The following is a 27,261-nucleotide window of genomic DNA, read 5'->3' on the forward strand; positions in this document are numbered from 1 at the left end:
TCCATTTTCCTGGCAGGGCAAAAATTATCCCTTTTCCTAAACACTGTCCTGCAAGGCCCACCAAAACCATATTCTGTTAGACTTCATTGGCCAAAAGTTAATGACAGAACAAAACTAGCTAAAAGGGAAGCTGGAAAATAGTGTTTCCGTTAAATACACTACCACCAGAAATAAACTACTGGGCTGCCTCAGTATAGGTGGAGCATGTATACAATGCAGTACCTCAACATTGACTGGATGGTGGATGAGTCCCAAGAAACAGAGTTAAAGCTTTGTATTGAGTTTCATAACAAAGAGTTTTAACTCTAGCAAAGCAAACTTATGTGTATATATAAGTTAAAGCAAGATACTTTCACCAAAACTTTCATGCTCTGTTTCTATTTTTTTTAATTAATTTATTTATTTAGTCTTTTTGCCTTTTCTTGAGCCACTCCCACGGCACATGGAAGTTCCCAGGCGAGGGATCTAATCGGAGCTGCAGCCACCGGCCTACACCACAGCCACAGCAACTCGGGATCTGAGTCTCGCCTGTGACCCACACCACAGCTCAGGGCAACGCCGGATCCTTAACCCACTGAGCAAGGGCAAGGATCGAACCCACAACCTCATTGTTCCTAGTCAGATTCGTTAACCACTGCGCCATGATGGGAACTCCTCATGCTCTGTTTTTACATACCAGTAATTAATAACTCTCTCTTTTTTCTTCTCTCTCTCTCAATTAAAGTTTACCAGAGTTTGTTTTTAATATCTCAAACACCAGCTATTTAAATTCTGAGTTGTCAAGTAGAAGGATTCCATTACTCTTTCGAAATGAAATAAAAAAACTCCTCTTAAGAGGGTAATTCTCCTAACCGGATACACTGAAATTTTAGGACTGTCAGCCACTGGTAGTTTGTAAAGGTTCTCCACTGCCTTTTGTTCAAGGATCTTTATAACCTCAAACACTTTTTTTTTGGGGGGGGGGGGCCACACCCACAGCACATGGAAGTTCCAAGTCCAGGGATCAAACTTGCACCACAGCAGCAACCTGGACCACCGCAGTGACAATGCCAGATCCTTAACCCACCGAGCCACCAAGCAACTCCTCAAACATTTTTCTAAACTAGCACATTCCTCCTTCACTCACCCTAGGTTCCATTCAAACTTGTTCCCTACAAAGGCTCTGACTTTCCCACTTTATAGCTTTGGCCACATTGTGGCTTACACTTCTCAAACTTTCATTTGTACATAATCAAAACAAGCACATCTTTCAAGCACGAGTTCCAATGCTCTTTCATTCATGAAGCCTTCTGGATCCCTCCCCAACCCCTACCTAACCAGATATACCTTCCTTCCCATCTGAACACCCCAAGAACCTTGAGAGAAGAGACTCTGATATGTAAACATGGTAGAAGTCCTATAGCTTTTGGAATGAAACCAATTTGGGTAAAAATTCTGGCTCTGCCACTTTCTATATGATCCCAGGCAAACTGCTCAGCTTCATCTGAGACATAAATGTAATATATACTTGCGGGGTTGGCATGAAAACAAGTAAAATAGTAAATGTTAACCTTCACAATAGTAGACACTCAATGTTTCTTAACTTAATAAATACAGCATATAGGCTTGTGCTGACATGTGTTAACATTGTAAGTTTTTCAAAGATACTTTCAAGGAGCAGCTACTGTGCTCTCTTCCACAAGATTTTATCTAAAGTAAAAAAAAAAAAAATCCCAAAAACAAAGCACACTGACCTAATTGAAAGACATAACCACAAGCAGAAATACTTAAAGCATGTGTATAATTCAAGAAATATCTTCAAAAATAATATCCAAGTAAGCATAGCCTGAAAAACTGTGGGGGAAACATCTCTGTTTGCACTGGATTAGGAAGCAGGAGTGATCAGCTTCTAATTCTGTCATTAAATAGTCTGGCATCTCTGACAATTTGCCAGGATTTTCATTTCATGCCTTCCTTGTCTCTCAAAAACAGGATTAAAAACAGAATATTACTTTCCCCAAACAACTTGAAGATGAATATAACCAAGTGAAAATCTTACAGGAAAAATAACAATAGCAAAAATGCTGTATATTATTGTAAGTCTTATAATTATGTAATTATAATAAGACAAATAAATGGTTAAAAGAAGTATGTGTCTCTTTTGGCTTTTTTCCTGCAATGAATGTCTTTATTATCAGCTAAAAATGCCTTGTTGGCTGAGAGCACACCCTAAGCACTTCCCCAGAACCAACCTACCCACCTGCCTTACTTTTTTTCCTCCTTCCTTCCTTTAACAGCACAGGATTTACAGTTGTTTGATAAATTAATATTTTTACCTGACCAACGCTTTTGGTGGAAGGAAGCAGACTACATGCTAATGCTTGGGTTGACCCACATAACCGCCTTACCAAAAATACCAAATATCACCATGTTCTCTTGCTAAAAGCATTGAGAAAGGATATGTTTTTCTGTTTTCCTTGTTCTTGTCTTTCAGGGAAACCTGCAGTTCTGTGTGGCAAGCATGAGCCAGGGATTGAAATCAGGGAAAGAATATAAGACATCAACCCAGGCTTTACACTGATATATGAATTTGTTAATAGAGTTATTGTCGGTTGTTACAGGAATAATTTTTCAGATGAGAAATTTCCATGAAATTCAGTTTTTTCAAAAGAATTAAGATGTTCAGGGAATTCCTTTTGTGGCTCAGTGGTTAACGAACCCAACTAGGAACCATGAGGATGTGGGTTCGATCCCTGGCCTCGCTCAGTGGGTTAAGGATCTGGTGTTGCCGTGAGCTGTGGTGTAGGTCGCAGATGTGGCTTGATCCTATATTGCTGTGGCTGTGGTACAGGCCCACAGCAGTAGCTCCAATTCGACCCCTACCCTGGTAACTTTCTCATGCCGAGGATGCAGCCCTATAAAGAAAAAAAAAAAAAAAAAAAGATGTTCAACTTTGGATTTTCTGTTTTTATCTTTATTGCATACTTTTAAATGAAAATATCAGGACATTCAATAGAGAAGTAGAAGTGCCTAAAGAAACAAACAGGTGAAAAGACCATCAAAATTTTACTATCTGCCATTTCGTTCTGAATGCATGCATGGTAGCATCATTTTCCTAAAGAACTGACATTTCAAGTTCTCTAAACAGTCTATTTGAAGCAAATTTTTATATTTCTTTCACAAAACAAATACATTTTTCTGGAATTTTTTTTCCCTGTCAACAAAGGATATGGAAGTTTCCATTGTGGTGCAGCAGAAATGAATCCAACCAGTATCCATGACGATGTGGGTTCCATCCCTGGCTTTGCTCAGTGGGTTGGGGATTCGGCATTGCCATGAGCTGTGGTGTAGGTCACAGACATAGCTCAGATCCCCCATTGCTGTGGCTGTGGTGTAGGCTGCAGCTGTAGCTCCGATTTGACCCCTAGCCTGGGAACTTCCATATGCCACAACTGTGGCCCTAAAAAGAAAAAGGATGTGTATCTTTTTTTTTTTTTTTTTTTTTTGGTCTTTTTACCTTTTCTAGGGCTGCTCCCGCAGCATATGGAGATTTCCAGGCTAGGGGTCTAATTGGAGCTGCAGCCGCCAGCCTACAGCAACACATCTGCGACCTACAGCACAGCTCATGGTAACGCTGGATCCTTAACACACTGAGAAAGGCCAGGGATCGAACCCGCAACCTCATGGGTCCTAGCTGGATTCGTTAACCACTGAGCCAAGACAGGAACTCCAAGGACGTGTATCATATAGCCTCTAAAAATATGTCCCATACTGTGCTAAAGAGACTGTTGAATAAGCTATACTAATTAGGCTGAGGCCCAAGTCAGGGATTCTTTCCCATGGAAATGAGAATGGCTGTTTGGCTGACTTAGCCTGCAGCATGTGAGAAGCTGAATCAGCAAGAAGGACAGGCAAGGACAGGTGGAACAGAGGATGGCAGGCCCTGTTCTCACAAGGAGAGGCCATGAGGAGGCTAGGCTCTGCCCAGATGTTCAGCTCACATCTTGAAACTAGAAACACAGTCTACTTCATTTGATGTGAAAAAGAAGGTGCAGAGCTGCTACACTTTAACTACTTTAAACCCAGAAGTTAATATGACTGTCTCTTACCCTCCAGTGCTGTCCATTTTTTATGACACTGACTTGTTTAAGGCATCAGGACAATTGTTCTGGGGAATCTCACACTTTCTGGTTTGTCTAATGCTTCCTTGTGTTATCATTTAGTTCATTCTGCTATCCCCTGTGTTTTCTGCCAAGTGGATATTGCATCCAAAAGTTTAATGGATAGAAATTAAAGATTTGATGAGACTGCATCACATCCTGTGACATACATTCTGTGTGTCCTCTTGCCTCCCATCAGAAGATGCATATTATCTGGTTGACTCACAAGAGGTGATAATGAATTTGGACCCTGACTTAGAGTGATGAGCCTTTTCTCTCCCAGAACTCTAGCTCAAGGACTTGTTGCTTGTTGAGACTTAGCATTTGGTAAAATTTGGACTTCAGTATTGCTTTTGCCCTTAAGGACTTTATATGTTAATTAAGCCTTAAATTGGGTTTAGAATCCCTTATCTGTTTTGTTTGTTTTTATTTTGACTGTAGATTTATCTTCAAGATAAAGATTTACTTGATACTTTTTTCCCTTTGCTTTTTATGGCTGAACGTGAAGCATATGAAAGTTCCCAGGCTAGGGGTTGAATTCAAGCTACAACTGCCGAAATACACTACAGCCACAGCAACCCTGGGTCCAAGATGCATCTAAGACCTACACCACAGCTCATGGCTATGCCAGATCCTTAACCCACTTGAGCGAGACCAGGGATCAAACCTGCATTGATTTTTTTTTTTTTTCTTTTTAGGTGTGGCATATAGAAGTTCCCAGGCTAGGGGTCAAATCAGAGCTACAGCTGCCAGCCTATACCACAGCCGCAGCAATATGGGATCCGAGCCGTGTCTGTGATCTACACCACAATTCATGGCAATGCTGGATCTTTAAATCACTGAGCAAGGCCAGGGATCAAACTCGCATCTACATGGATACTAGTCAGGTTCCTTACTGCCCAGCCACAGCCAGAACTCCCTGCACTGATACGTTATTAATGGTAGTTTTCATAAACCATTTGGTGCAGGAAACTGTGGCCCAGAAGCACACTGTATGGCAGAGCAAATAAACTAGATGGTAAAAATTTTGAACAGATATTCGACTCATGAAATAATTTATGTTTTGAAATTTGAAACCTATATAATCTAAAATAACTATTTAATGGTCAAATTTTAGGATTTTTTTAAACTAATACCAACTGCTGATATACCTACATACACACACAAAAAAAATTCAGTGAACTTCCACCAACTGACCTTGAAAATAATCATCAGTTACAGGAATTACGTTCTTTTCTGCAGCAGGGGTAATCTTATTATTTGTGTTCTTTCTAGAATTATACCCCACTTTTTAATTTAGCTTGCCTATATTGGAGTGTCCATTGTGGCTCAGCAGCAACAAACCCCATTAGTATCCATGAGGATGTGGGTTTGAACCCTGGCCTCGCTCAGTGGGTTAAGGATCCTGCATTGCCATGAGCTGTGGTGTAGGTTGCAGATATGGCTGGGATCCCTCCTTGCTGTGGCTGTGGTGTAGGCTGGCAGCTGCAGCTCTGATTTGACCCCTAGCCTGGGAACTTCCATATGCTGTGGGTGGGGCCCTAAAGAAAGAAAGAAAGAAAATAAAAATAATTTAGCTTGCCTATATTGATGTCTTAATCCCCTCAAATAACCAAAAAAAGCACAGTATTTCTAATATTTCAAATCATCTAATTTCTTTGTACTTATTTTCCATTTGGACAGGTTTTTTTTGAAATAGATCAATCTTTTGACTTGAAGAAAACCTCTATTTTTATTCTTTAGCTCTAAAATGACTCATGCTCATCACATGTTACAATTTCTGTTCTTTCGTTAACCTTTTCAGTTCCTTCTTTTTATCAACCTGAACTTAAAAAGTTCTGATTTATACATGATACAATTTAAGAGAATCACAACACAAAACTATTTTCCCCATTGCTTGTTATAATGCCTGCAAATTAACTGTGGGGATTCAGTCTTTTGAAAATAAAAACTTTTCTAAAATACATTAAAATATATATATATGTATATATATATATATATATACATATATATATTGCTTTTTAGGGCCATACCTGTGGCATATGGAGGTTCCCAGGCTAGGAGTCAAATTGGAGCTACAAGCTGCTGGTCTATGCCACAGCTACAGCAAGGCAGGATCTGAATCTTGTCTGCAACCTAGGTCACAGCTCACACCAGATCCTTAACCCACTGATCGAGGCCAGGGATTGAACCTGCATCCTCATGGATACTAGTCAGGTTCGTTTCCACTGAGCCATAACAGGAACTCCTGAATTTGCTTTTTTTTTACTTCACTTTATATTGCTAATATATTTTTAGGATATTAAATATAATTCTAGAGCATGGTTCTTAGCTCCATCAGAGCCAACATTCCCCTTTCACAGGAAATATTTTATAATACCTTTATCATCCTGAAATGAAATTCATAGACAAAGTATTGTATGTGCATGAACTATGTATAAAAAAAATCATTCCTTAGCTGTAACATGCAGGATAATTAAAAACAAAGCAATTTGTAATGAAATACTGTATGAAATGCTCAGCTATGTCTTCACTAGAAGGCAGAGTGAAGAAGTTAGATGTTTGTACCTTGAAGTAACTTTGTTTTTTAAAATTTATTTTTATTTATTTATTTATTTGGCTGTGCCTGCAGCCTGCAGAAGTCTCCTGGCCAGGGAAGGAATCCATGCCATAGATGCGAGCCGCATCTCACCACAGCTCATGGCAACACCGGATCCTTAACCCACTGAGCAAGGCCAGGGATCGAACCTGCAACCTCATGTTTCCTAGTCGGATTCGTTAACCACTGAGACATGACAGGATCTCCCATGGAACTCTTGAATTTATTTTTTTATTTAGGTAACACTGGTTTATAACACTATATTTATACATAACATTATAACATTATATTTCTACTTCTATATATACTACAGCATACTTATCACTAAAAATTTAGTTTCCCTGTCACCACACAGCTGATCCTTTTTACCAATTTTTGCCTACTCCTCCCTACCCCCTCCTTCCCTCTGATAACTACTATTCTGTTCTCTGATCCACATATCTGTTTTTATTGGGTTTGATTTGTTCAGGGTTGTTTTGCTTGTTTGCTTGTTTTTTATATTCCATATAATAGTAAAATTATACAGTATTTGTCTTTCTCTTGTAGCTTTAACCTGAATGTCATGACTATAAAAGCAGACTGATATACAGATGTGTTGATTTATCATAAGGGTGACACTGTTGTGAGTCACATGATTTTACCAAGATGGTGAACCATTCTTGGTAAAATTCCAAGCAAAACCAAATAAATTCTTTCCTTTATTTTCCTAATAACTACATTCCTAGAAAATGTATGTTAAGACAATGGAAAACATTATGCTTCATGTGAAATAGAATTGAGGTCTAGGTTCAGATCATACACAAGAGTTTTTTAAACTACAGGAATACTTAGAGGGACATTCAGAAATCATGTAGCTTGCAAGGCCATGCATCCTTTCATATGCAGAACTTTTCTAGAATTCCTGAGAATCCTAGAATTTCTAGCCTCCCTGGAACCTGTCCACTAATCCCAAGTACCACCTCCCACCACTACCTATATGATTATGATGTCCAAAAACCTTCCATACAACTGTCAAAATGCCCCACCCATGAGTGGGTGATTGCTAATTAAAGATTGTGATTGCAGAAGTGTATTTTAAAGATGTGTTAGCATTCCATTGAATTAATATGCACCAGTGGATTACCAGCTTTTCACTAAGTTCAAGGATGCAGTCTCCTTAAGTTAGTGAATAATCATTATAACAACCACTGACTGAGACCACATAATGTCCCAGACATTTTATTTGCATTTGGCTATTTAACCTTTACAACTGCCATATAAGGTTAAGTATTATTCCCCCCATTTTATAGATGGAAAAACCCAAGGCTCGAAGTATCAAATAACTTTCTTCAGGGGAGTCAAGCTCCAAACCCAGATCTTTTTGATGTTTAAGTCCATGTCCTTAGCCACAACAACGTATTGCCAGATGTAGTTTGTATTATATCTTAGAGAAATTATTCTCTTTCTGTTCAATTCTTTTCTTACCTTCTGATATAGTTTCCCTTCATAATTGCCCTTCCTTTTTTATCTTTCTGTAACAATTCCCTCCTGGAAAACATGAGGATCTTCCCCAGTCCCTCCTCCTCCTGACTTTTCAAGTGGAGATCTATGTTAGATTTGGCTCAGCTACAATTGGTTCTAATTAATGTCTCTACCCTCAGGCTGTCTTTGTATAAATGACTCAATATAACTGAGCAAATTCAATTTTTAAAGGAGTTTGAGAATTTTTAATTCAAACTAACATGTCCAGGGAGTATACTATTACATGTTCATTGCCTCTTTTTTTTCTCACCAGCCATTCACTTTTTAAGTGATTGGATGGTTGCTTTCACTCCCTGACTAGTAGCATCTGAAATATTATTTCAGTGATTATGAATGACCTGGTCCTGAGTGGAGTGCTTTTTTTCCCCTACTACTAGAGTAGAAGGAACTTGAGGAGGGAGAATATATGCTACTATGTTTCTACACTGTTACATTGTAATGCTTGTATGTAATAAATTCACAGTAAGTATCTATTGAGCGACTGCATGAAGCTAACTTCAGTCTCATTTAGCACAATAAGTATAAGCTAAATCTGAACAGACTTCCTCACTTAGATCCTTTGTATTTTGTTTTCCACACTTATAAAATGAGCTGAATTCATAGGACTGTGATAAAGACACATGAGCTATTTATGAGTTGTGGAAATTTGAAAAGAATAACTCCTCTTCCCCCTTTATCTTTTCCCCACAGTCTTTTAATCTTTAATAGACAATTTTAGCTGGATCACAGGAAATGAAGAGAGGGTTATTTGTCCATGCTTGAACCAGACTGCCCAAAGGGGGATCTTTCTACCCTCCCACCCTGCTCGGCATGGTTGTCTCAAGGGCAATCCATTTAAGGACCCCAATGGCTAGGGAAAGCCAGAGCTACCAGGCAGGGTCATGTGGCCCAACTGTCTCCTGATCATCTAGAAATTCTTCTAATGCTAAACTTGGAAGGTCTGGGTTTTTTGTAAAGAAAAACAGAATCCTGACACATAAGATTTGTTGCTTTCTCCTCAGAGCCTCCCTAGCACATGACACTCACTAAGAATTTCTATCATGGAGTTGCTGTTGTGGCATGGTGGAAATGAATCCAACTAGTAACCATGAGATTGCAGGTTTGATCCCTGGCCTCGCTCAGTGGGTTAAGGATCTGACATTGCCCTGAGCTGTGGTGTAGATCTCAGATGCGGCTCCAATCCTGCGTTGCTGTGACTGTGGTTAGGCCGGCAGCTATAGTTCCAATTGGACCTCTAGCCTGGGAACCTCCATATGCTGCAAGTGTGGCCCTAAAAAGAAAAAAAAAATTCTATCATAAATACATGAGCCAGTATATACTTACTAAGTCATACATAGGTCTTGCTAAGTCCCTATCATTGTGTCATAGCCAGCATCTAAATGCATTACAGGCAACTTTTATTTAGGTTCAACTCAATGCCGACTGAGAACCTTCCATGAACAAGGAACAGACCTAGCTGCTCTGGGAGACACGAGTATGAATAAGATATGGCATCTTGTTTTAAGGAACTAAAAATCTGGTGGTGGAGACAGACGCAGATATAAATAACCTTTTCTCTAATGTGTAACCCCAGGGATGTTCTGAAGTTCCCTAGCCCATGACCTTCCTCTCTTTTCGCAGGCATTTTCCAACTTCTCGCTCCCTTAAGAACACTTGCGCTGTTGTGCTTTATCTTCCTGCCTTTGTCACTCCCTTGACACCATTCTCATATTCTTTCATATCCACAGTTCTTATTGTTCCAATAGCTCTTTCCTCTTTCTTTATTTAAGCAAACTTCGAGCACATCCTTCTTGAGTAAAGAAAAGACTTCCCTGGAGGCTTTTCTTCGATTATCTTTCAAGTTTGGTTTCTTTTCTTCTTTTCTTTTCTTTTTCTTTTTCTTTTTTTTTTTAAGTTTTTCTGTACTTCAAGTTGACCATTCTTAACCTTTGGTAGGTAGAACAGCCTTCTCTATATTTTCCCCAGAAGATACTTAGTAGATGTTTTATTAGTAAAGTGAAAAATCTGTACCTAGTGTGTTTCTATTTTTTTTCCCCTGTGTCACATAATATATTACAGAAGCTGAGTAAAATTCAGCTTAAAGGATGGACATATGCTTGCTGCCTGTTATCAATAATATTGCCTCATTAAAATCAGATGAGTCAATAAATGACTTGTGTATCAAGGTCCCATAAAACAACGTAAGGCAAAAAAATATAATGCCTTTCTAAACATTTTCAGTTTTTTTTCTAATTTTAGCGAAAGAAAATGAAATGCGACTTTGCATTTTTAAACAAATATTGTATTACTATATTTCTGATTCTGTATAGCACTTTACAATTTTCAAAACTTTTTGATGTGTAATTAGCTCATTTGATCTTTATATCAACATCTGATTTTGAATAAATCATTCATATCACAACTGCCAATTTTAGCAAATAAGAAAACTCAGAGATGCCAAATGACACTTTTTTTTTTTTTTTTTTTTTTTTTTTTTGCTATTTTAGGGCCATATCTGGGGCATATGGAAGTTCCTAGGCTAGGAGTCCAATTGGAGCTACAAGCTGCTGGCCTACTCAGCAGCCACAGCAACTCGGGATGAAAGCCACAGCTCACGGCAACACCGGATCCTTAACTCACTGAGCGAGGTCAGGGATCAAACCCACATCCTCATGGATCCTAGACTGGTTCATTAACCGCTGAGCCACAAAGGGAACTCTGAAAAATTACATCTTTTAATTCACAGGATCTGCTTATATGTGGCAGCTCTAGACCTCAAATCCAGGCATTCATACTTTTAGAACATTATTCTTCTGCCTCTTCATGCTATACATACTTCATCAAGCTACTTATACTTGGATTTAAATGTGATTTTAATTGTGTCGAAAATACTAAACCATAACTTCTATATTTTTCACCCAACATTTAGGTAGAAAAAAAAATTTTTTTTTTGTCTTTTTGCCATTTCTTGGGCCGCTCCCGCGGCATATGGAGTTTCCCAGGCTAGGGGTCTAATTGGAGCTGTAGCTGCCAGCCTATGCCAGAGCCACAGCAACTCGGGATCCAAGCCGTGTCTGCAACCTACACCACAGCTCACAGCAATGCCGGATCGTTAACCCACTGAGCAAGGGCAAGGATCGAACCTGCAACTCATGGTTCCTAGTCGGATTCGTTAACCACTGCGCCACGACGGGAACTCCATAGGTAGAAAATTAATACAGATTATGTGGTTTAGTAGTAAAGCTCTGTGAAGAGTGATGGCTTGGAGCTCCCGCTGTGGCCCAACGGGATCGGTGGCATCTTGAAGTGCTGAGATCCAGCATTGCTGCCACTGTGGCTTGGCCTGGGAGCTCCAATATGCCCACGGAGCAGCCAGAAATGGAAAAAAAAAAAAAAAAAAGAATGATGACCAATTTTTTTTTTTTTTAATGCTGCAACATGGCATATGGAAATTTCCGAGCTAGGGGTTGAATTAGAGCTACAGCTGCTGGCCTCCACCACAGCCACAGCAATGCAGCCACATCTGGAACCTACAGCACAGCTCAGATCCTTAACCCACTGAGTGAAGCCAGGGATCAAACCTGAGTCCTCATGGATACTAGTCATGTTTGTTTCTGCTGAGCCATAATGGGAACACCTGAAGTTTTCAACTCTTACTTTTATGGACATTGATAAGGCAGAAATTGAAGAAATATGTTCTCTGTAGCCCGGTACTCATACTAGTGTGAGAAGAAATCTCAACAGGCCACTGATCAGCTGGGAGAGGCATATGATAGTGGCAATATACTGTTGGAAATCTTTGGGTAACTTAAGATTCTCTTGGGCTGTCATCAATTTTAAGAGATTTAACTGTCAAATTTCCAAGTGCTTTGGAAATTTCTACTTTCTTGTATCACCTATAATTTACTGCATAGAGAAAAAATCTGGATGACTGAACACATTAACAGTGGTTATTTATAGGGAGAGCAATTATTGGAGAGAGACTTCCATTTTTATTTTACACTCTTTAGAATTATTATATTACTTTTGTTACAAAAATAAAAATTTTAGGGTGCTGTGTTAATAATCCCAAACTGAAAATAAGCTTGTCTTCCAGACATTTCAGACAATGGGTACAATTCTCAGGGTGAAAAAAAAATTCTCTACTTTCTAAAGTAGATTTTTACCAATATGACTTACAGGTATGGACACTTAGAAAAACATTATTTTCATTCACTTCTCTCCCTTCATAAGTATTTTACTATTTGATTATGCCCAGAGATTCTTGGATTCTTGTGTGCCTATATTTTTCAAGGAACAGACAATATATATATATGTATGTATGTTGTTGTTGTTGTCTTTTTGTCTTTTTGCCTTTTCTAGGGCCGCTCTTGTGGCATATGGAGATTCCCAGGCTAGGGGTTGAATCGGAGCTGTAGCTGCCAGTCTATGCCACAGCCACAGCCACGCAGGATCCGAGCCGTGTCTGCAACCAACACCACACCTCGCGGTAATGCCAGATCCTTAACGCACTGAGCAAGGCCAGGGATTGAACCCACAACCTCATGGTTCCTAGTCAGATTCATTAACCACTGAGCCATGACGAGAACTCCAGGAATAGACTATATTCTTGGTACATAGTCAGTGCTCAATAAATGTTTGTTGAATGAATGCATTAAATAAAGCTTAATTGTAGTCTATTTTGAAGTCAGAATAACATTTAATACAGAAGGATGCAAGTTTGGGTTCTGAAACAGTTTTTTTTCCCTAGTAACCTAAAAATGTTATAATAATCTCTAAAAGTTATTGTTTAAAATTCCCTTTTTATTTCAGGGAATAGTTTATATAATTAAACATCTGATTTAACAAATAAGTTATATTTAATATTTTAATTTCTAAAGGAATTATTAAATAAGTAGTTTATGTTGACGAAGCTCTTTCACATTATTTAATTAGCATTTCTTCATGACTATACTTCTGGTGCTATTATCTGAGTATAAAAAATGTGATTGAGGAGTTCCCATTGAGGCTCAGTGGTAACAAACCTGACTAGCATCTATGAAGTTGAGGGTTTTGTCCCTGGCCTCCCTCAGTGGGTTAAGGATCTGGTGTTGCAGTGAGCTTTGGTGTAGGTCGAAGATATGGCTCAGATCTGGTGCTGCCTTGACTGTGGTATAGGCTGGCAGCTGCAGCTCTGATGTATTCCCTAACCTGGGAACTTCCATGTGCTGAGGATGCGGCCCTAAAAAAAAAAAAAGAAAAAAGGTGATTAAATGAATGAATGGATGGATGAATAAATGCTTTGCTTAAGATCTCAAAGACAGCTTAGCGTTGATTGCCTTTTTTTTTTTTAATAATTTTTTTATTTTCCCACTGTACAGCAAGGGGGTCAGGTTATCCTTACATGTATACATTACAATTACATTTTTTCCTCCACCATTTGTTCTGTTGCAACATGAGTATCTAGACAAGGTTCTCAATGCTATTCAGCAGGATCTCCTTGTACATCTATTCTTATCTCCCCCGACTCCTGTTTGGCCCCCTGAGCCCTGTTTTCCCCTCAGAACAAAGAGGTAGTAGTGCAATGCTTTTTTTCCATGGCAGTAAATAAGTGGGTCATTTGTAGTAAATGCTTGACCAGGAAAAGTTGAAAGACTGAACCAAATAAGAAATATCTGCTTACTGCAGGTATGGTTTAGCATCTTAGTTTATAACTTATCTGTAGGAAATATTATGATCAGCATTAGCAAATCTTTTCAGTCTTTAAATTTACAAACTCACGTTTCTTCAGCAGTGCTAAAGGAAAATTGTCTTCTTTTCTATGCCTGGGGTGGGGGGGGGGGAAGGGGAGAGAGAGAGAGACAGAACGCAAAATTGAAATGGATCTGAAATACTGAGATTTCTTTGCTATATTTTTATTGAATTTGCATTTTAAAATTGAAGGAATGGATCTAACTAAAAATTGGCATTTATAGGGAAAATTACGATTTGGGGAGTAGGTCAGCTTTTACTAAGTTTATTTGCCTTTTTTTATTATATTTTTATTGAGTCTTTTTCTATAGTTTTTTGGGAATTAAGCCAGTTGTTGTAGAGGGAAACTTGTTTGTATGCACATGTAAGATTTCCCCCCACTTCCTTTAATGTTCATGTGAATTTATTAAATTTCTTTGGCTTGGGATATTTGCCTCTCTTGATCTTTTGTGTTCTGAACAGCGCTTTCCCTTCCATCTATTGTTCATGTGAATTAGGTGTTCACAGTTGCATTTACAAACTGTTGGGGAAATTAAAAGTTTTCCTTGGTGGCATGTAACTCAGAATACAAACCACTCTTGGTAGGTGCCAGTTATGACTGATACCTGTCCCAGTCTAAGCACCAGCACAGGTGTTTGGCTGACACCAAAGTTGAATTATAGCTTTTGACTAATAGACACCAAATTCTCATTATTTCATAGTTCTCTTGGGAAACGCAAATGTTCTCCAAATTATTTGGTTTTAGGGTTGGGGTTTTTTTTCCTTGTTTGTTTTTTTTTTTTTTTTTCCTATTCAATTCCAAACTCTTTCTTAGCTTTATCTCCCTCTTTGAAATATTTACCAGTGTTATGTCTCAGTATAATCACTGATAAATGTACATTATTATCATGCTGGCTTTTCTTCCTTACTAAGATTTAAATATATTTGAAATATTATTAATACATTTACAGAGTTCTTTTGATTCATAATATGGAACAAATCCTGCTGGATAACATTATGCAAAACAGCTATTTGCTTTAGTAAGAGTAAACCAAAGTAATGAAAATTCCTACCCCTTTGGGCTTATGCATTATTTTAAATGTCAAAATCTATTGAGAAAAATCAAGTATATTCCTCTTCCAGGTAGTTAACTACAAACAGAAACAAAGAAAAACTTGCAATGCTTTTATTTAAACTGTTACAGCATTAAATAAATTTATCTTGAGTTTCTAATATAGGAGTCCCTCTCTGCCAAAGATGCGGCCCACTTCCAAACTTTTGTTTGGGAAAAGACCATTTAGAAATAATTGTTTTCGGGAGTTCCCATCGTGGCGCAGTGGTTAACGAATCTGACTAGGAACCATGAGGTTGGGGGTTCGATCCCTGCCCTTGCTCAGTGGGTTAATGATCCGGCATTGCCCTGAGCTGTGGTGTAGGTTGCAGAAGCGGCTCGGATCCAGTGTTGCTGTAGCTCTGGTGTAGGCTGGTGGCTATAGCTCCGATTCGACCCCTTAGCCTGGGAACCTCCATATGCCACGGGAGCAGCCCTAAAAACACAAAAAAAAAAAAAAAGAAAAAAGAAAAAAAAAATAATTGCTTTCTTATACTGTTGCCTTATTAAGTTCTATTTGTTCTCATTTTTCAAAGAAAGAGGCAGATATCACTAATTTTATAGTTGGCAAAGGTTTGTGATGAAATTATGACTGTTTATCTCTTTATTAAAATCCTTCAATCTCCAAGGATTACAGTGATAAAACACACCCCAGCCTAGCAGGCCAAAGCTGCTCTTTCTAGTGGGGCTCCCACCTTGGTTTCCAAACTTCTAAACCACTTCCTTTCTCAGAATTCCCGCCGACAGTCCCTGCTTTTGGAAATACCAAACCCCACCCAGAATCTGTGTCCCCCTTGACTTTCCATGACAAACTGAGCTGTGAGATTTTCCAAAATCCCAACCTTTTTTTCTGTAGGTTTGAGATTCTCATAGGGCAGTGGTTTCCTCCAGGCTGCAGCAGCAGCACCTCACCACCTAAGCAACCAGGGAGCAGAGGGAAGCCTCTGGTCCAAGGCCATACCTACTGAATGTGAAAGCCTGGGGCTGGGGCTTATCTGTGTTTGCAGCAGCACCTCTGATTCTGATCCACAACTCTCCACCGAACCTCACCGATACCCACCTCAGTACCCCCAGACTCACTTGTCTGCACAGCAAGTGCCCAACAAGGCTTTCAGAGGAAACCAATCCTTCCAAACAAACAAAATAAAACAAAAATGGCTGCCTAAAATTGGTTAACTAAAATAAATGAAACTGAAGCTCATTTTCCCAAAGCTTATTTACTTAATGATCACAGATGTTAATGACTAATTTTCCTAAAATTCAGCTCCTTTGAGTATTTTTTACTGCCTTATCATTTTCCAAGTTTGCACATTCTTCAAGCCTCTAATGAAATATCTACTTTCAATCCAAACTGAGATTCTCCCCACCTGAGTTTAGTCTTTTTCTCTTATTTGTTTCCATAGTGAGTTAGGAGCAGGTTTCTCTCTTGTATAACATTATCTATTTCTTGTGGGCAAAACTCTCTTATTTTTCTCATTATGTCTTACACAATGCTTTATGAGTAGTAGACATTTGACAAAAGCTTTTCGATTTCAATGGCAGTACAGTACACTCATTGAGAGTATTGACTGGAGCCAACCTGCATTCAATTGCCAGCCCCTTTACTTACTAGCTTTGTGACTTAGGGTATGCTTTAAATACCACTCTGCCTCAGTCTCCTTATCTATAAAATGGGTGTAATATAATAGTATTCACTATATATGTATATACACATAGAAAGAGCAGCTCTGGCCTGCTAGGCTAGGGAGTTGGTTTATCACTGTAATCCTGGAGATTGAAGGATTTTAATAAAGATGAGAGAGAAACAGTAATAATTTCATCACAAAGCCCCTTTGACCCCCAAGAAAAGATAGTGATACCTGCCACTTTCTTTTAAAAATGTGAAAAAGTAGAATTTAATAAGGCAACAGTACCAAAAAGCAGTTATTTCTACGATCTTTTCCCAAAAAAAAGTTTGGAAGTGGGCTGCATCTTTGGCACAGAGGGACTAGACCAAAGAATAGGAACTGTTTAAAGGATATATCTATTTTTTTTTCTTTTTTTTTTTGGTCTTTTCGCCTTTTCTAGGGCTGCTCCCTCAGCATATGGAGGTTCCCAGGCTAGGGGTCGAATCGGAGCTGTAGCCACAGGCCTACGCCAGAGCCATAGCAAATTGGGATCTGAGCCGTGTCTGCGACCTACACCACAACTCACAGCAACGCCGGATCCTTAACCCACTAAGCAAGGCCAGGGATCGAACCCACAACTTCATGGTTCCTAGTCGGTTCGTTAACCACTGTGCCACGACGGGAACTCCTAAAGTATACATCTTAACTTTAAACAGTTGTAATATTTATTTTTTATGACAAAATTAGTTATTCTGTTAAATCTGAGTAAGGCAGAGAGTAAAATAAGGCTATTGAAAAGGAAATGAAGATATATAAACAGATATGTGAATAAAAGCATTAGATAACTTTGAGTTTTTAATGTAGGAGGCCCTCTGTGGGGCAGTGGGTTAATCATCTGGCTTGTCTCTGTGGAGTATTTGATTCGATCGTCTGCCTGAATTAGTGGGTTGAGAATCTGGCATTGCTGTAGCTGTGGCATAGGTCACAGCTCCAGCTCAGATTTGATCCCCAGCCTGGGAATATCCATGTGCTGTGGGTGAAGACAAAAAAGAAAAACAAAAAACAAAAAATATAGTTGGGTGAGCTCAGGGTGATTTCCTGTAAGCTATTTTACCCAGACCAGTTTGACTAAGAGTTTCAATATGTCCAAAAGCATATAAAATAGAGAAAGATGCATCAGGATGTGAAACAATCACCCACCCAAGAAAAGTAGCAAGTTGTATAATAATTACTACATATACATGATTCAGGTAGCAAGGCCCTTAGGTGAGTTGCTTAAAATATGAAAGGCAGGGAGTTCCCATCGTGGCGCAGTGGTTGACAAATCCGATTAGGAACCATGAGATTGTGGGTTCGGTCCCTGCCCTTGCTCAGTGGGTTGACGATCCGGCGTTGCCATGAGCTGTGGTGTAGGTTGCAGACGCGGCTCGGATCCCGCGTTGCTGTAGCTCTGGTGTAGGCCAGTGGCTGCAGCTCCGATTCGACCCCTAGCCTGAGAACCTCCATATGCCTCAGGAGCAGCCCAAAGAAATAGCAAAAAGACAAAAAAAAAAAAAAAAATATATATATATATATATATATATATATATGAAAAGCAAATGGATCTTATCTAAGTATCTTCTCAGACTAAGTATCTATTCTTCAGCCATAGCCCTTTTTTTCATTCTGACAGACTCCAGAGGACACAATTTGAAAAGAAGTAGGATTAGAGGTTGCAAAGTCAAGTGCGTGTAGAATCTAGGCAGACCCCGAGGATGAGCGAAATGCCCAGAGAGACAGCACAGCGTGTAACGATCATGGTGCATGGGTGGCTGATGGCCCAACTAGAAAGAGAACACATTCTCAGCTCCAGTGAGTGATGACCACGTAGAAATATGGGCTCACGATGACTTGGTCTGTTGGCTATTTTCAAAAGAAGACTGAAATCGAGATTCTTAACTTAATCAGTTGTCCATTCAATTAAAAAAGACATTTGTGGGCCAATACTATGTGAACAGTGCATATTAAGAATGTTTCTAAGAATTCATATTTCTCCTTAGGAGGGGTGTGTGTGTGTGTGATGTAATAGTTATCTGCCAGATGATGGAAAAAACACAGAGGCATTTTTTTTTTTATTATTTTCCCACTGTACAGCAAGGGGGTCAGGTTATCCTTACATGTATACATTGCAATTACAGTTTTTCCCCCAGTCAGAGGCATTTTTTACCATTCACACTAGAGGGAAAAGTTAAAGAGAATCAGACTTTAATGCCAATGTCATAAGGGACTGTTCTGTCGTCCTTGGAGGGTGCTAATTGACATTAAAAACTGTCTTGTTGGAGTCTTAACTGAATGACTCCAAATATTGGATATGTATCGAATAGGAAGGGCTGTAAATCGTGCGGTAAGGCCTTCTCTTCTACGTATAGAAGGAGCTTCAGCAAAGACTGGTGTAGCATTGTACCTTGGAAGTAAGATGACACTGGTGTTCTTACAGTAAGATATGGACCTCAGGACAGAGTTAAAAGTCAACCATAAGAAGGCCTGCTGTGGGAGCTCCCGTTGTGGTGCAGTGGTTAACGAACCTGACTAGGAACCATGAGGTTGCAGGTTCGATCCCTGACCTTGCTCAGTGGGTTAAAGATTTGGTGTTGCCGTGAGCTGTGGTATAGTTCGCAGGCACGGCTCAGATCCCAATTTGTTATGGCTCTGGTGTAGGCCAGTGGCTACAGCTCGGATTAGACCCCTAGCCCGGGAGCAGCCCTAGAAAAGGCAAAAAGACGAAAAAAAAAAAAAAAAGAAGGCCTGCTTCAAATGGCTTGGCTTTCTGCCTTCATTCCTTTGAACTATGGAAATTGTTATTATTAGCATGATGTTAAAAATTTTCACCAACACGTACAATTCTCTTTGTGTATCCCACCTAGTTAAATTCTGATCTAGCAATGCAGTTGACCCTCCATATTCAAGAGTTCTGCATCCATGGCCCAAATAGCCATAGATCAAAAATATTTTTTAAAAAATTCCAGAAATTTTCAAAAAACAAAACTTGAAGGGAGTTCCCATCATGGCACAGTGGTTAATGAATCTGACTAGGAACCATGAGGTTGAGGGTTCGATCCCTGGCCTTGCTCAGTGGGTTAAGGATCCGGCGTTGCCATGAGCTGTGGTGTGGGTTGTAGATGCGGCTCGGATCCCGAGTTGCTGTGGCTCTGGCGTAGGCCAGCAGCAAAAGCTCTGATTCCACCCCTAGTCTGGGAACCTCTATATGCTGCAGGAGCGGCCCTAGAAAAGGCAAAAAGGCAAAAACAAACAAACAAACAAAAAAACTTGAAGTTGCCATGCTGACAGTGATTTATATATCATTTACATTGTATTTCCAACTATTTACATAGTATTTACGATGTATTAAGTATCATAAATAATCTAGAGATGACTTAAGGTATACCAGAGGGTGTGCACAGGTTATAAGTTAATACCAGGACACTTTGTTTTTTATTTTTATTTTTTTGTTTTTTTTAGGGCCATACCTGTGGCATATGGAATTTCCAGGCTAGGGGTCAAAATAGAGCTGCAGCCGCATGCCTACACCACAGCCACAGCAATGTTAGATCTGAGCCACGTCTGTGACCTACTCCACAGCTCCCAGCAACACGGGATCCTCATCTCACTGAGTGAGGCCAGGGATCAAACCTGCACCCTCATGGCTTCTAGTCGGGTATGTAACCCACTGTGCCACAATAGGAACTCCACTAGGACACGGAGCATCTTCAGAATTTGGTGTCCGTGGGGGTCCTGGAACCAATTTCCCCACAGATACTGAAGGACAGCTGTATACTGACTAGGAATCTGTATTACTCAGGGGGGATACAATTTAAAAGAGTCAGTTTTCAAGGACATACCTAGCAAGGTGGACAGGATAAATTAAGGAGATGGTTGGTAGCAAATGATGTATAACCAGTATAGTATTCTTTTTTTTTTTTTTTTTTGTCTTTGTTTGCCTTTTCTAGGGCTGCTTCCGTGGCATATGGAGGTTCCCAGGCCAGGGGTCCAATTGAAGCTGTAGCCGCTGGCCTATGCCAGAGCCACAACAACTCAGGATCCGAGCCGCATCTGCAACCTACACCACAGCTCATGGCAACACCAGATCCCCAACCCACTGGGCAAGGCCAGGGATCGAACCTGCAACCTCATGGTTCCTAGTCGGATTCATTAACCACTGAGCCACGACGGGAACTCCTAGTATAGTATTCTTTTAAAATAAGAAATGATCAATAGCTACCAGATTACAGCAAGGAGAAAAAACTGTTAGGAAAAAATGAGTAAAGATACTGAAGCATTTTTGTAGCAGGTGGAGTTATGGCACCGTGATAAGGGCAGAACAGCTTTGTAAAAATAAAAGCATCCTTCTAATCTACTAAATTATTTGAAAGAAGCAACATAAATGACAAAGGATTAATCAGTGAGTATAATTTACTCAGATTTCCTCATAAATTGTAATAATGCTTTCTTATTATAGACTATGAAAGATACTTAATTCTCATGGAATAAGGGATATGATAAATAGTCACAGGTAACTTGATAAAATTTAGCAAACTGACCAGGATTTTATATTAATTCAATTAAGATTAAGTTAAAATATAGGGCACAGAGTACCATATTTTATTTTATAACCTGGAACTTTTTCTTTTATAAAATGGGTGCAAGGAAAAAAAAAAACAAAACCCTGCTAATCTTGGCCAAAGAAAACTTAGGAAAATTAAACAATAAATGAGACCTAGTAAACCTCATAATTGGGCATCGTTATTGTAAAAAACACAATCATGCTTGCTTGGCTTACTCTCAGAGGGTTTTCTGCGCATGGCTGTGTTTTCCAGACCAAGAAGGAACTAGAGTTTGGGTATTTATCTGCTTTTAGGACCTCAGCAATAATTTTGGGTCCTAAACTTCAGCATAAAATGCTCCCAAGCTCTGGATGGATGTACGGATTGTACCAAGGGACTGTCTCATTGAGTGTTTGCAAACACATTGCTGCTGTCTGGCCTCGGCCCTTTTTTGTCCTCTCCTGCTGCCTTTGACTACTGTCTGTCTGTAAGGAAGGTGCCCAAGCCATCGAAGCTCACACTGTCCTAAGTGGGTCACAGGCTGCAGCTGGCCACGTTGGAGAATTGCTCTGATGTCCTTTCTGTTACCTGGTTCCCATAAACAAGAAGTCCTGTGCTCACATGACCCCTGAGGTCTCAGCGTCATATCATTTACATATTTTTCTTTTGCCTCCCTGCTCAGGTTCTAACATGCATCCTTGGAAGGCACTAGGTAGAAGCAGAGCCCACACCCAGAAGGGCCTTTCCTTCGCATTGGTCTTGTACCCTTCAAACCCTCTCACCTGCCTTCAGATGAACCGTTCCTCAGAGCCAGGCAAAGCTACGCAGCAGGTCCTGTGTCTGTCCAACTTGTGTCTGCATCTAGGGTGTGAGCCACTTGGGTTAAGTGGAGCCCTCCCAAAACAGAGCTGCTACTTCCTGAATCTGCTCTGCAGGCTGTGTAAACGGTGAGTTGTGGTAACTCTGCAAAAATCCCCACCCTCACTGACAGCCACGGGAGGGGTTGGGCATCTTCCGATAGTGGAGTCTTGAGAACCAGGATGTCTTAGTCTCCCTCACCTTCTGGATGTAGCCCTCCTGGTGAGGATTCAGGAGAGCCATGCATTCTTGTATTTTCTTGAACAATTACGTTTTATACCAGTGATGATGGTTCAAAAATAGGAAAAAAAAGCAATTACCAGCACATATTTTAGAACCTAAATTATTACAGTTGAAAAGAAATTTTATTTTATTTATTTATTTTTTGTCTTTTTGCCTTATCTAGGGCCACTCCCATGGCACATGGAGATTCCCAGCCTAGGGATCTAATTGGAGCTGTAGCTGCCGGCCTAGACAAGAGCCACAGCAATGCAGGATCTGAGCCGAGTCTGCAACCTACACCACTGATCACGGCAATGCCAGATCCTTAACCCACTGAGCAAGACCAGGGATCAAACCCTAAACCTCATGGTTCCTAGTGGGATTCGTTGACCACTGCATCATGACAGGAACTCTTGCAAAGAAATTTTATTTAGTAATCTTTCTATTCTTATTTCTATGCCCAGCATTATTATTTTCCTTTGATCTTTGGAGACATCTATTTATCTTTCTAAATAATAGCTGTTTTTCCTGATGGATAAAAATGCTAATTACTCCCTCCCCTTGGGTCCCTGCATATCCCTTTGACCTATTGTGTTTTTGGTTTGGGTTTTGGTTTTTTTGTTGGGTTATAGCTGTTATCTGTCCCAGAGGAGCCAGAAAGTCATCTATTATTTATTCATTAAAAATTAACCCATGAGATTTCCCATCAGGCTCAGTGGTAACCAACACGACTAGTATCCACAAGGACTCAGGTTTGATCCCTGGCCTTGCTCAATGGGTTAAGGATCCCACGTTGCCATGAGCTATAGTGTAGGTGGCAGATGTGGCTCAGATTTGGCATTGCTGTGGCTGTGGTGTAGGCCAGCGGCTACAGTTCCCATTTGATCCCTAGTCTGGAAACGTCCATATGTCACAGGTGCAGTCCTAAAAAAGAAAAAAGACAAAAAAAAAAAATCAACACGTGGAGTTCCCTGGTGGCCTAGCAGTTAAGGATTCGGAGTTGTCGCTGCTGTGACTTGGGTTCGATCTTTAGCCTGGGAACATCCACATGCTTCAGGTGTGGCCAAAAATAAATTAACCCTTAACAATTATACATTGCTGTTTAGCTTAAAATAACAAGGTGTCATTGAAGCTGAGAAGTTGCATGTAGAATCATGTGCCACAAAAATGTTGTAGTTACTATTTTCCTTTTTTTTTTAGGGCTGCACCTGCCCCGTATGGAGGTTCCCAGGCCAGGAGTCAATTCAGAGCTATAGCTGCTGGCCTATGCCATAACCACAGCAATGCAGAATCCGAGCTGTGTCTGTGACCTACACCACAGCTCATGGCAATGCTGGATCCTTAACCCACTGAGTGAGGCCAGGGATTGAACCTGAGTCTTCATGGATACTCATCAGGTTTATAACCTGATGAGCCACAATGGCAACTCTGAGAGTAAAATAATTTACACTGTGATGAGACGCCATTGTACATAGATGAATACTGGAGTGTTTAGCTTCACTATTTTATCAGATAACAATGACTAGGAAATAATTACTTAATCTCAATAGTAAGATTATTAACTTGTTGTTAGTCCCTAGGTTCAGAGCTGGGGAGGAACTCAGCCTCATTCTGACCTAATTTAAAAGAAGGGCCCTGAATGGAGCACAACAGCAAAATGTCAAGTTCACTTCTAAGTCTACAAATCGATAAAGCCACATAGCACAGAAGGGAGGAAGACAGTCACATCCTTTCAGTGACTTATGGCCTCCTCTTATGAGTGGTGCACACGTTTTTTTTTTTTTTGTAAAAATCAAATGTCTTCCTGAGAATTGCTTTGTTGCTATTGTTCCTTTTTTTAGAGTTATAACACAAAGAAAACACATTGCCATATTTTAGATAAATATTTCAAATAAGTTTTACCTCTGCATGCATTAGAGATTTTTTAAATAGTAACTCTAATTAGTGTTTTGTTGGTGCTTGTGATTTCCATGCTTTGCTTTGAAGATCAAATAATAATGTGTATGTGCTTACATGTTATTTACTTTCTCCCACACACTCTGATATTATCTGGCCATTTTCTAATGTAAAACATTGGCATGAAAAATATTGAGTCATATGTATGTATAAATACCAGCGTTTCACGGTGGCAGAGAAGCAGTGAAGCAGGAGAATAGTGTGATGGTTATGATGTACTAACCCCGATATGAGGCTCTGACACTACTTGGTGGCCTTAGACAAGTTTTTGTTTGTTTGTTTTGTCTTTTTGCCTTTTCTAGGGCTGCTCCCACGACACATGGAGGTTCCCAGGCTAGGAGTCCAATCGGAGCTGTAGCAACATGGGATCTGAGCTGCGTCTGCAACCCACCACAGCTCATGGCAATGCTGGATCCTTAACCCACTGAACAAGGCCAGGGATCGAACCTGCAACCTCATGGTTCCTAGTCAGTTCATTAACTACTTCGCCACTACGGGAACTCCTTTTTTTTTTTTTTTTTTTTTTTTTTTTTTTGAGATGAGAGAAGAATTTATTTCAAATGAAAAAAGAGGTCCTTAAGTTTTTGGAGCCTCCATTTCTTCATCTATAAAATGAAATTAAGCAAGATACTATATCTTAGCTTAGCACAATGTCCAGCATGAAATATGTGTGATCCATGTAAAATAGTGACTAAGCACATAGACTCTGGAGTCAGGCATCATGGATTCAAATCCAAACTCACCCAACTCACCTAAGTACTGATTGAGCAAGTCACTGAACTTCTCGGTGCCTCTGTGCCTTCATCTGCAACCAGAAATGTAATGGAGTTCCTGTTGTAGTTCAGTGGGTTAAGAACCTGAGTCGTATCCATGAGGATGCAGGTTTGCTCCATTTAAGGAGAGAATTATAGAGAGCATTTATACATCCAGCTTTTCAGACTCAGAGATTCCATGTTTAAGACTGCTACTAATTCTGGCAGAGAGCTGCCAATTTGAGCATCTTGATTAGAATAACTAGAGTCTCATGATTTTAATTAGGTTTTTGTTTGTTGAGAAAACAAAGACATTTGCTGGTGCTTGCTCGAGAAAACAGGGGTTACTGTAGGGACATTTATGGTAGATAAGGATCTTGTAAAAACACAGGGAGAGGGACAGTGACACCGCAGGCATGTTGGAAACAGGAACTGAGGTAGCATTTGCCACCTTCCACTGGGGCGGGTAGATCTCTTTCTTCTTCATATTTCTACTTTTCTCAGCATCCTCACTTCATTCTGCTTTTGAAACTGACTAGCTTCATGTGACTCTACTCAGGCATCATTTATGCTTGCTACATAATATCAGTTTATCATTTAAGGCTTCTCTTGCTTCAAATCTATGCCATGACCCTACAACTTGAGTTCTCCCACCTAAACGCATCAGCCTTTCATTTCCCCAATTCCAATTTTTCAAGACTGATGATTGGTCCAGTTTTTCTTTTCAAGCCAGATCATCGGCTGCAAAATGAATGGACTTTCCTTAGGTCAGAGATTTTCCACTGAGCCAAGTATTGGGGGCTTGGGGAATTTTATTCAAGTGAGAAAGGGAAGTGTCCAGCAGCAGCAGATGTGGGTGGAGCAGGAAGTTAGTGATACGTCTTGTGTCTGCACTGAAAGATGGAGGTCATGGAGTTTATACCCAGAGATTTAGGAATCCCTTGAAGTTTATCCTATGAGGAAGAGAGCCTATTGAAGAAATTCTGGCTTGGGACTAATGATGGAAATAATGAATTTTGCCCTGGAAGGTACTCTTTGTCTTTGCCACTGAAAGTGTGGTCCACAGACCAGCAGCCTCAACATCACCTAGGAGCCTGTTAGAAATCAGAATCTCAGGCTCCACCCCAGACCTGCTAAGTTAGAATCTATATTTTAATAAGATTCCCAGATGATTTACATTTACATTAAAGTTTGAGAAATGTGGCTCCGGGATGAATTGGTTAAGTGTAGACCTTCTAAAATTTACCAAAGGCTTTTACCAAGAAACTTCCAGGAGTGCTGCAACCATGTGAGAACTAAGTGCTAAGCTGTCAGAATTTTGCGTGTTGGTTGATTTTGTTTGGTAGCTTGAAATCGGCTATTCTGGGAATGTTCACACCACGGAGACTGGCAAATGCTATAAATTTGTGTCTTTTGTACTGGAAAGCCAGCTGTCAAACATTTACCAGCATTCCACTGGACAGTTCTAAATCTCCCAATTGAATCTGTCCCCTAAAACTTCTCCTAAGCGTTGTTGGACAGATAATGTTATATGGAGTATAAAGTGGTTAAACAAAACAACTCCTCCTCAAGTTAATGGTAGGTATGGATGCGAATGTTTCATGATATTATGTAGGGAGTGGTTTTTAAAGTGTGGTCTCTGGACTAGTAAATCAGCATCGGCAGAGAACCTACTATAAATGCAAATTAATGGGCTCTGCCTCAGGGCTACTGAATTGGAAAATCTAGGGGCTGGAGCACAGCAATCCAAGGTTTAATAAGCCTTCTAGGTGATTCTGATACACACTAGTGAAGTAAGAAACGTCACAGAGTGCCTCGTCTTTGTCCAATAGGAGAATCCATTTTCAACTTGAACCCCAAATGAGAAGTGACTCTTCTCGCAAAGGAGTTTCCAGTTCCTTTGAAGATAGTTGAGGAAGGCAGAGAACACACATCAAGAGAACTACAAGAGGGAGTTCCCACTGTGGCTCAGCGGGTCACAAATCTGACTAATATCCATGAAGATGTGGGTTCAATCCCTGGCCTTGCTCAGTGGGTCAAGGATCCAGCATTGCTGTGAGCTGCAGCGTAGGTTGTAGATGCAGCTCAGATTTGGTGTTGCTGTGGCTGGGGCTGTGGCTGGCAGCTGCAGCTCTGATTTGACCCCTGGCCTGGGAACTTCCATATGCTACAGGTGCAGCCCTAGAAAGACAAAACAAAAACAAAAACAGGAGTTCCCACCGTGGCTC

General features: G+C 40.1%; 2 protein-coding genes across 5 annotated transcripts in view; one reads left to right on the forward strand and one right to left on the reverse strand.

The window, feature by feature from the left end:
* The window catches only part of CNOT6L (CCR4-NOT transcription complex subunit 6 like), a 144,059-nt gene extending 121,917 nt beyond the window's left edge, over window positions 1–22,142 (reverse strand). Inside the window, exon 1 of one of the 2 annotated variants that reach the window (XM_021100609.1) lies at window positions 22,028–22,142. The gene's annotated coding sequence lies outside the window, so the exon portion shown is untranslated. Of the gene's footprint in view, window positions 1–13,998; window positions 14,023–22,027 lie in introns of those variants that run through there. The other variant, XM_021100608.1, reaches the window with a different exon arrangement.
* MRPL1 (mitochondrial ribosomal protein L1) overlaps window positions 1–27,261 on the forward strand; it is a 118,081-nt gene that overhangs the window by 8,194 nt on the left and 82,626 nt on the right. Inside the window, exon 2 of one of the 3 annotated variants that reach the window (XM_021100620.1) lies at window positions 21,928–22,192. The exons of 1 other annotated variant lie outside the window; for it this stretch is intronic. The gene's annotated coding sequence lies outside the window, so the exon portion shown is untranslated. Of the gene's footprint in view, window positions 1–21,927; window positions 22,193–27,261 lie in introns of those variants that run through there. One more of the 3 variants, XM_021100623.1, reaches the window with a different exon arrangement.

Source organism: Sus scrofa, chromosome 8 (genome assembly GCF_000003025.6).
Source record: "Sus scrofa isolate TJ Tabasco breed Duroc chromosome 8, Sscrofa11.1, whole genome shotgun sequence".
NCBI classification, from domain to species: domain Eukaryota; kingdom Metazoa; phylum Chordata; class Mammalia; order Artiodactyla; family Suidae; genus Sus; species Sus scrofa.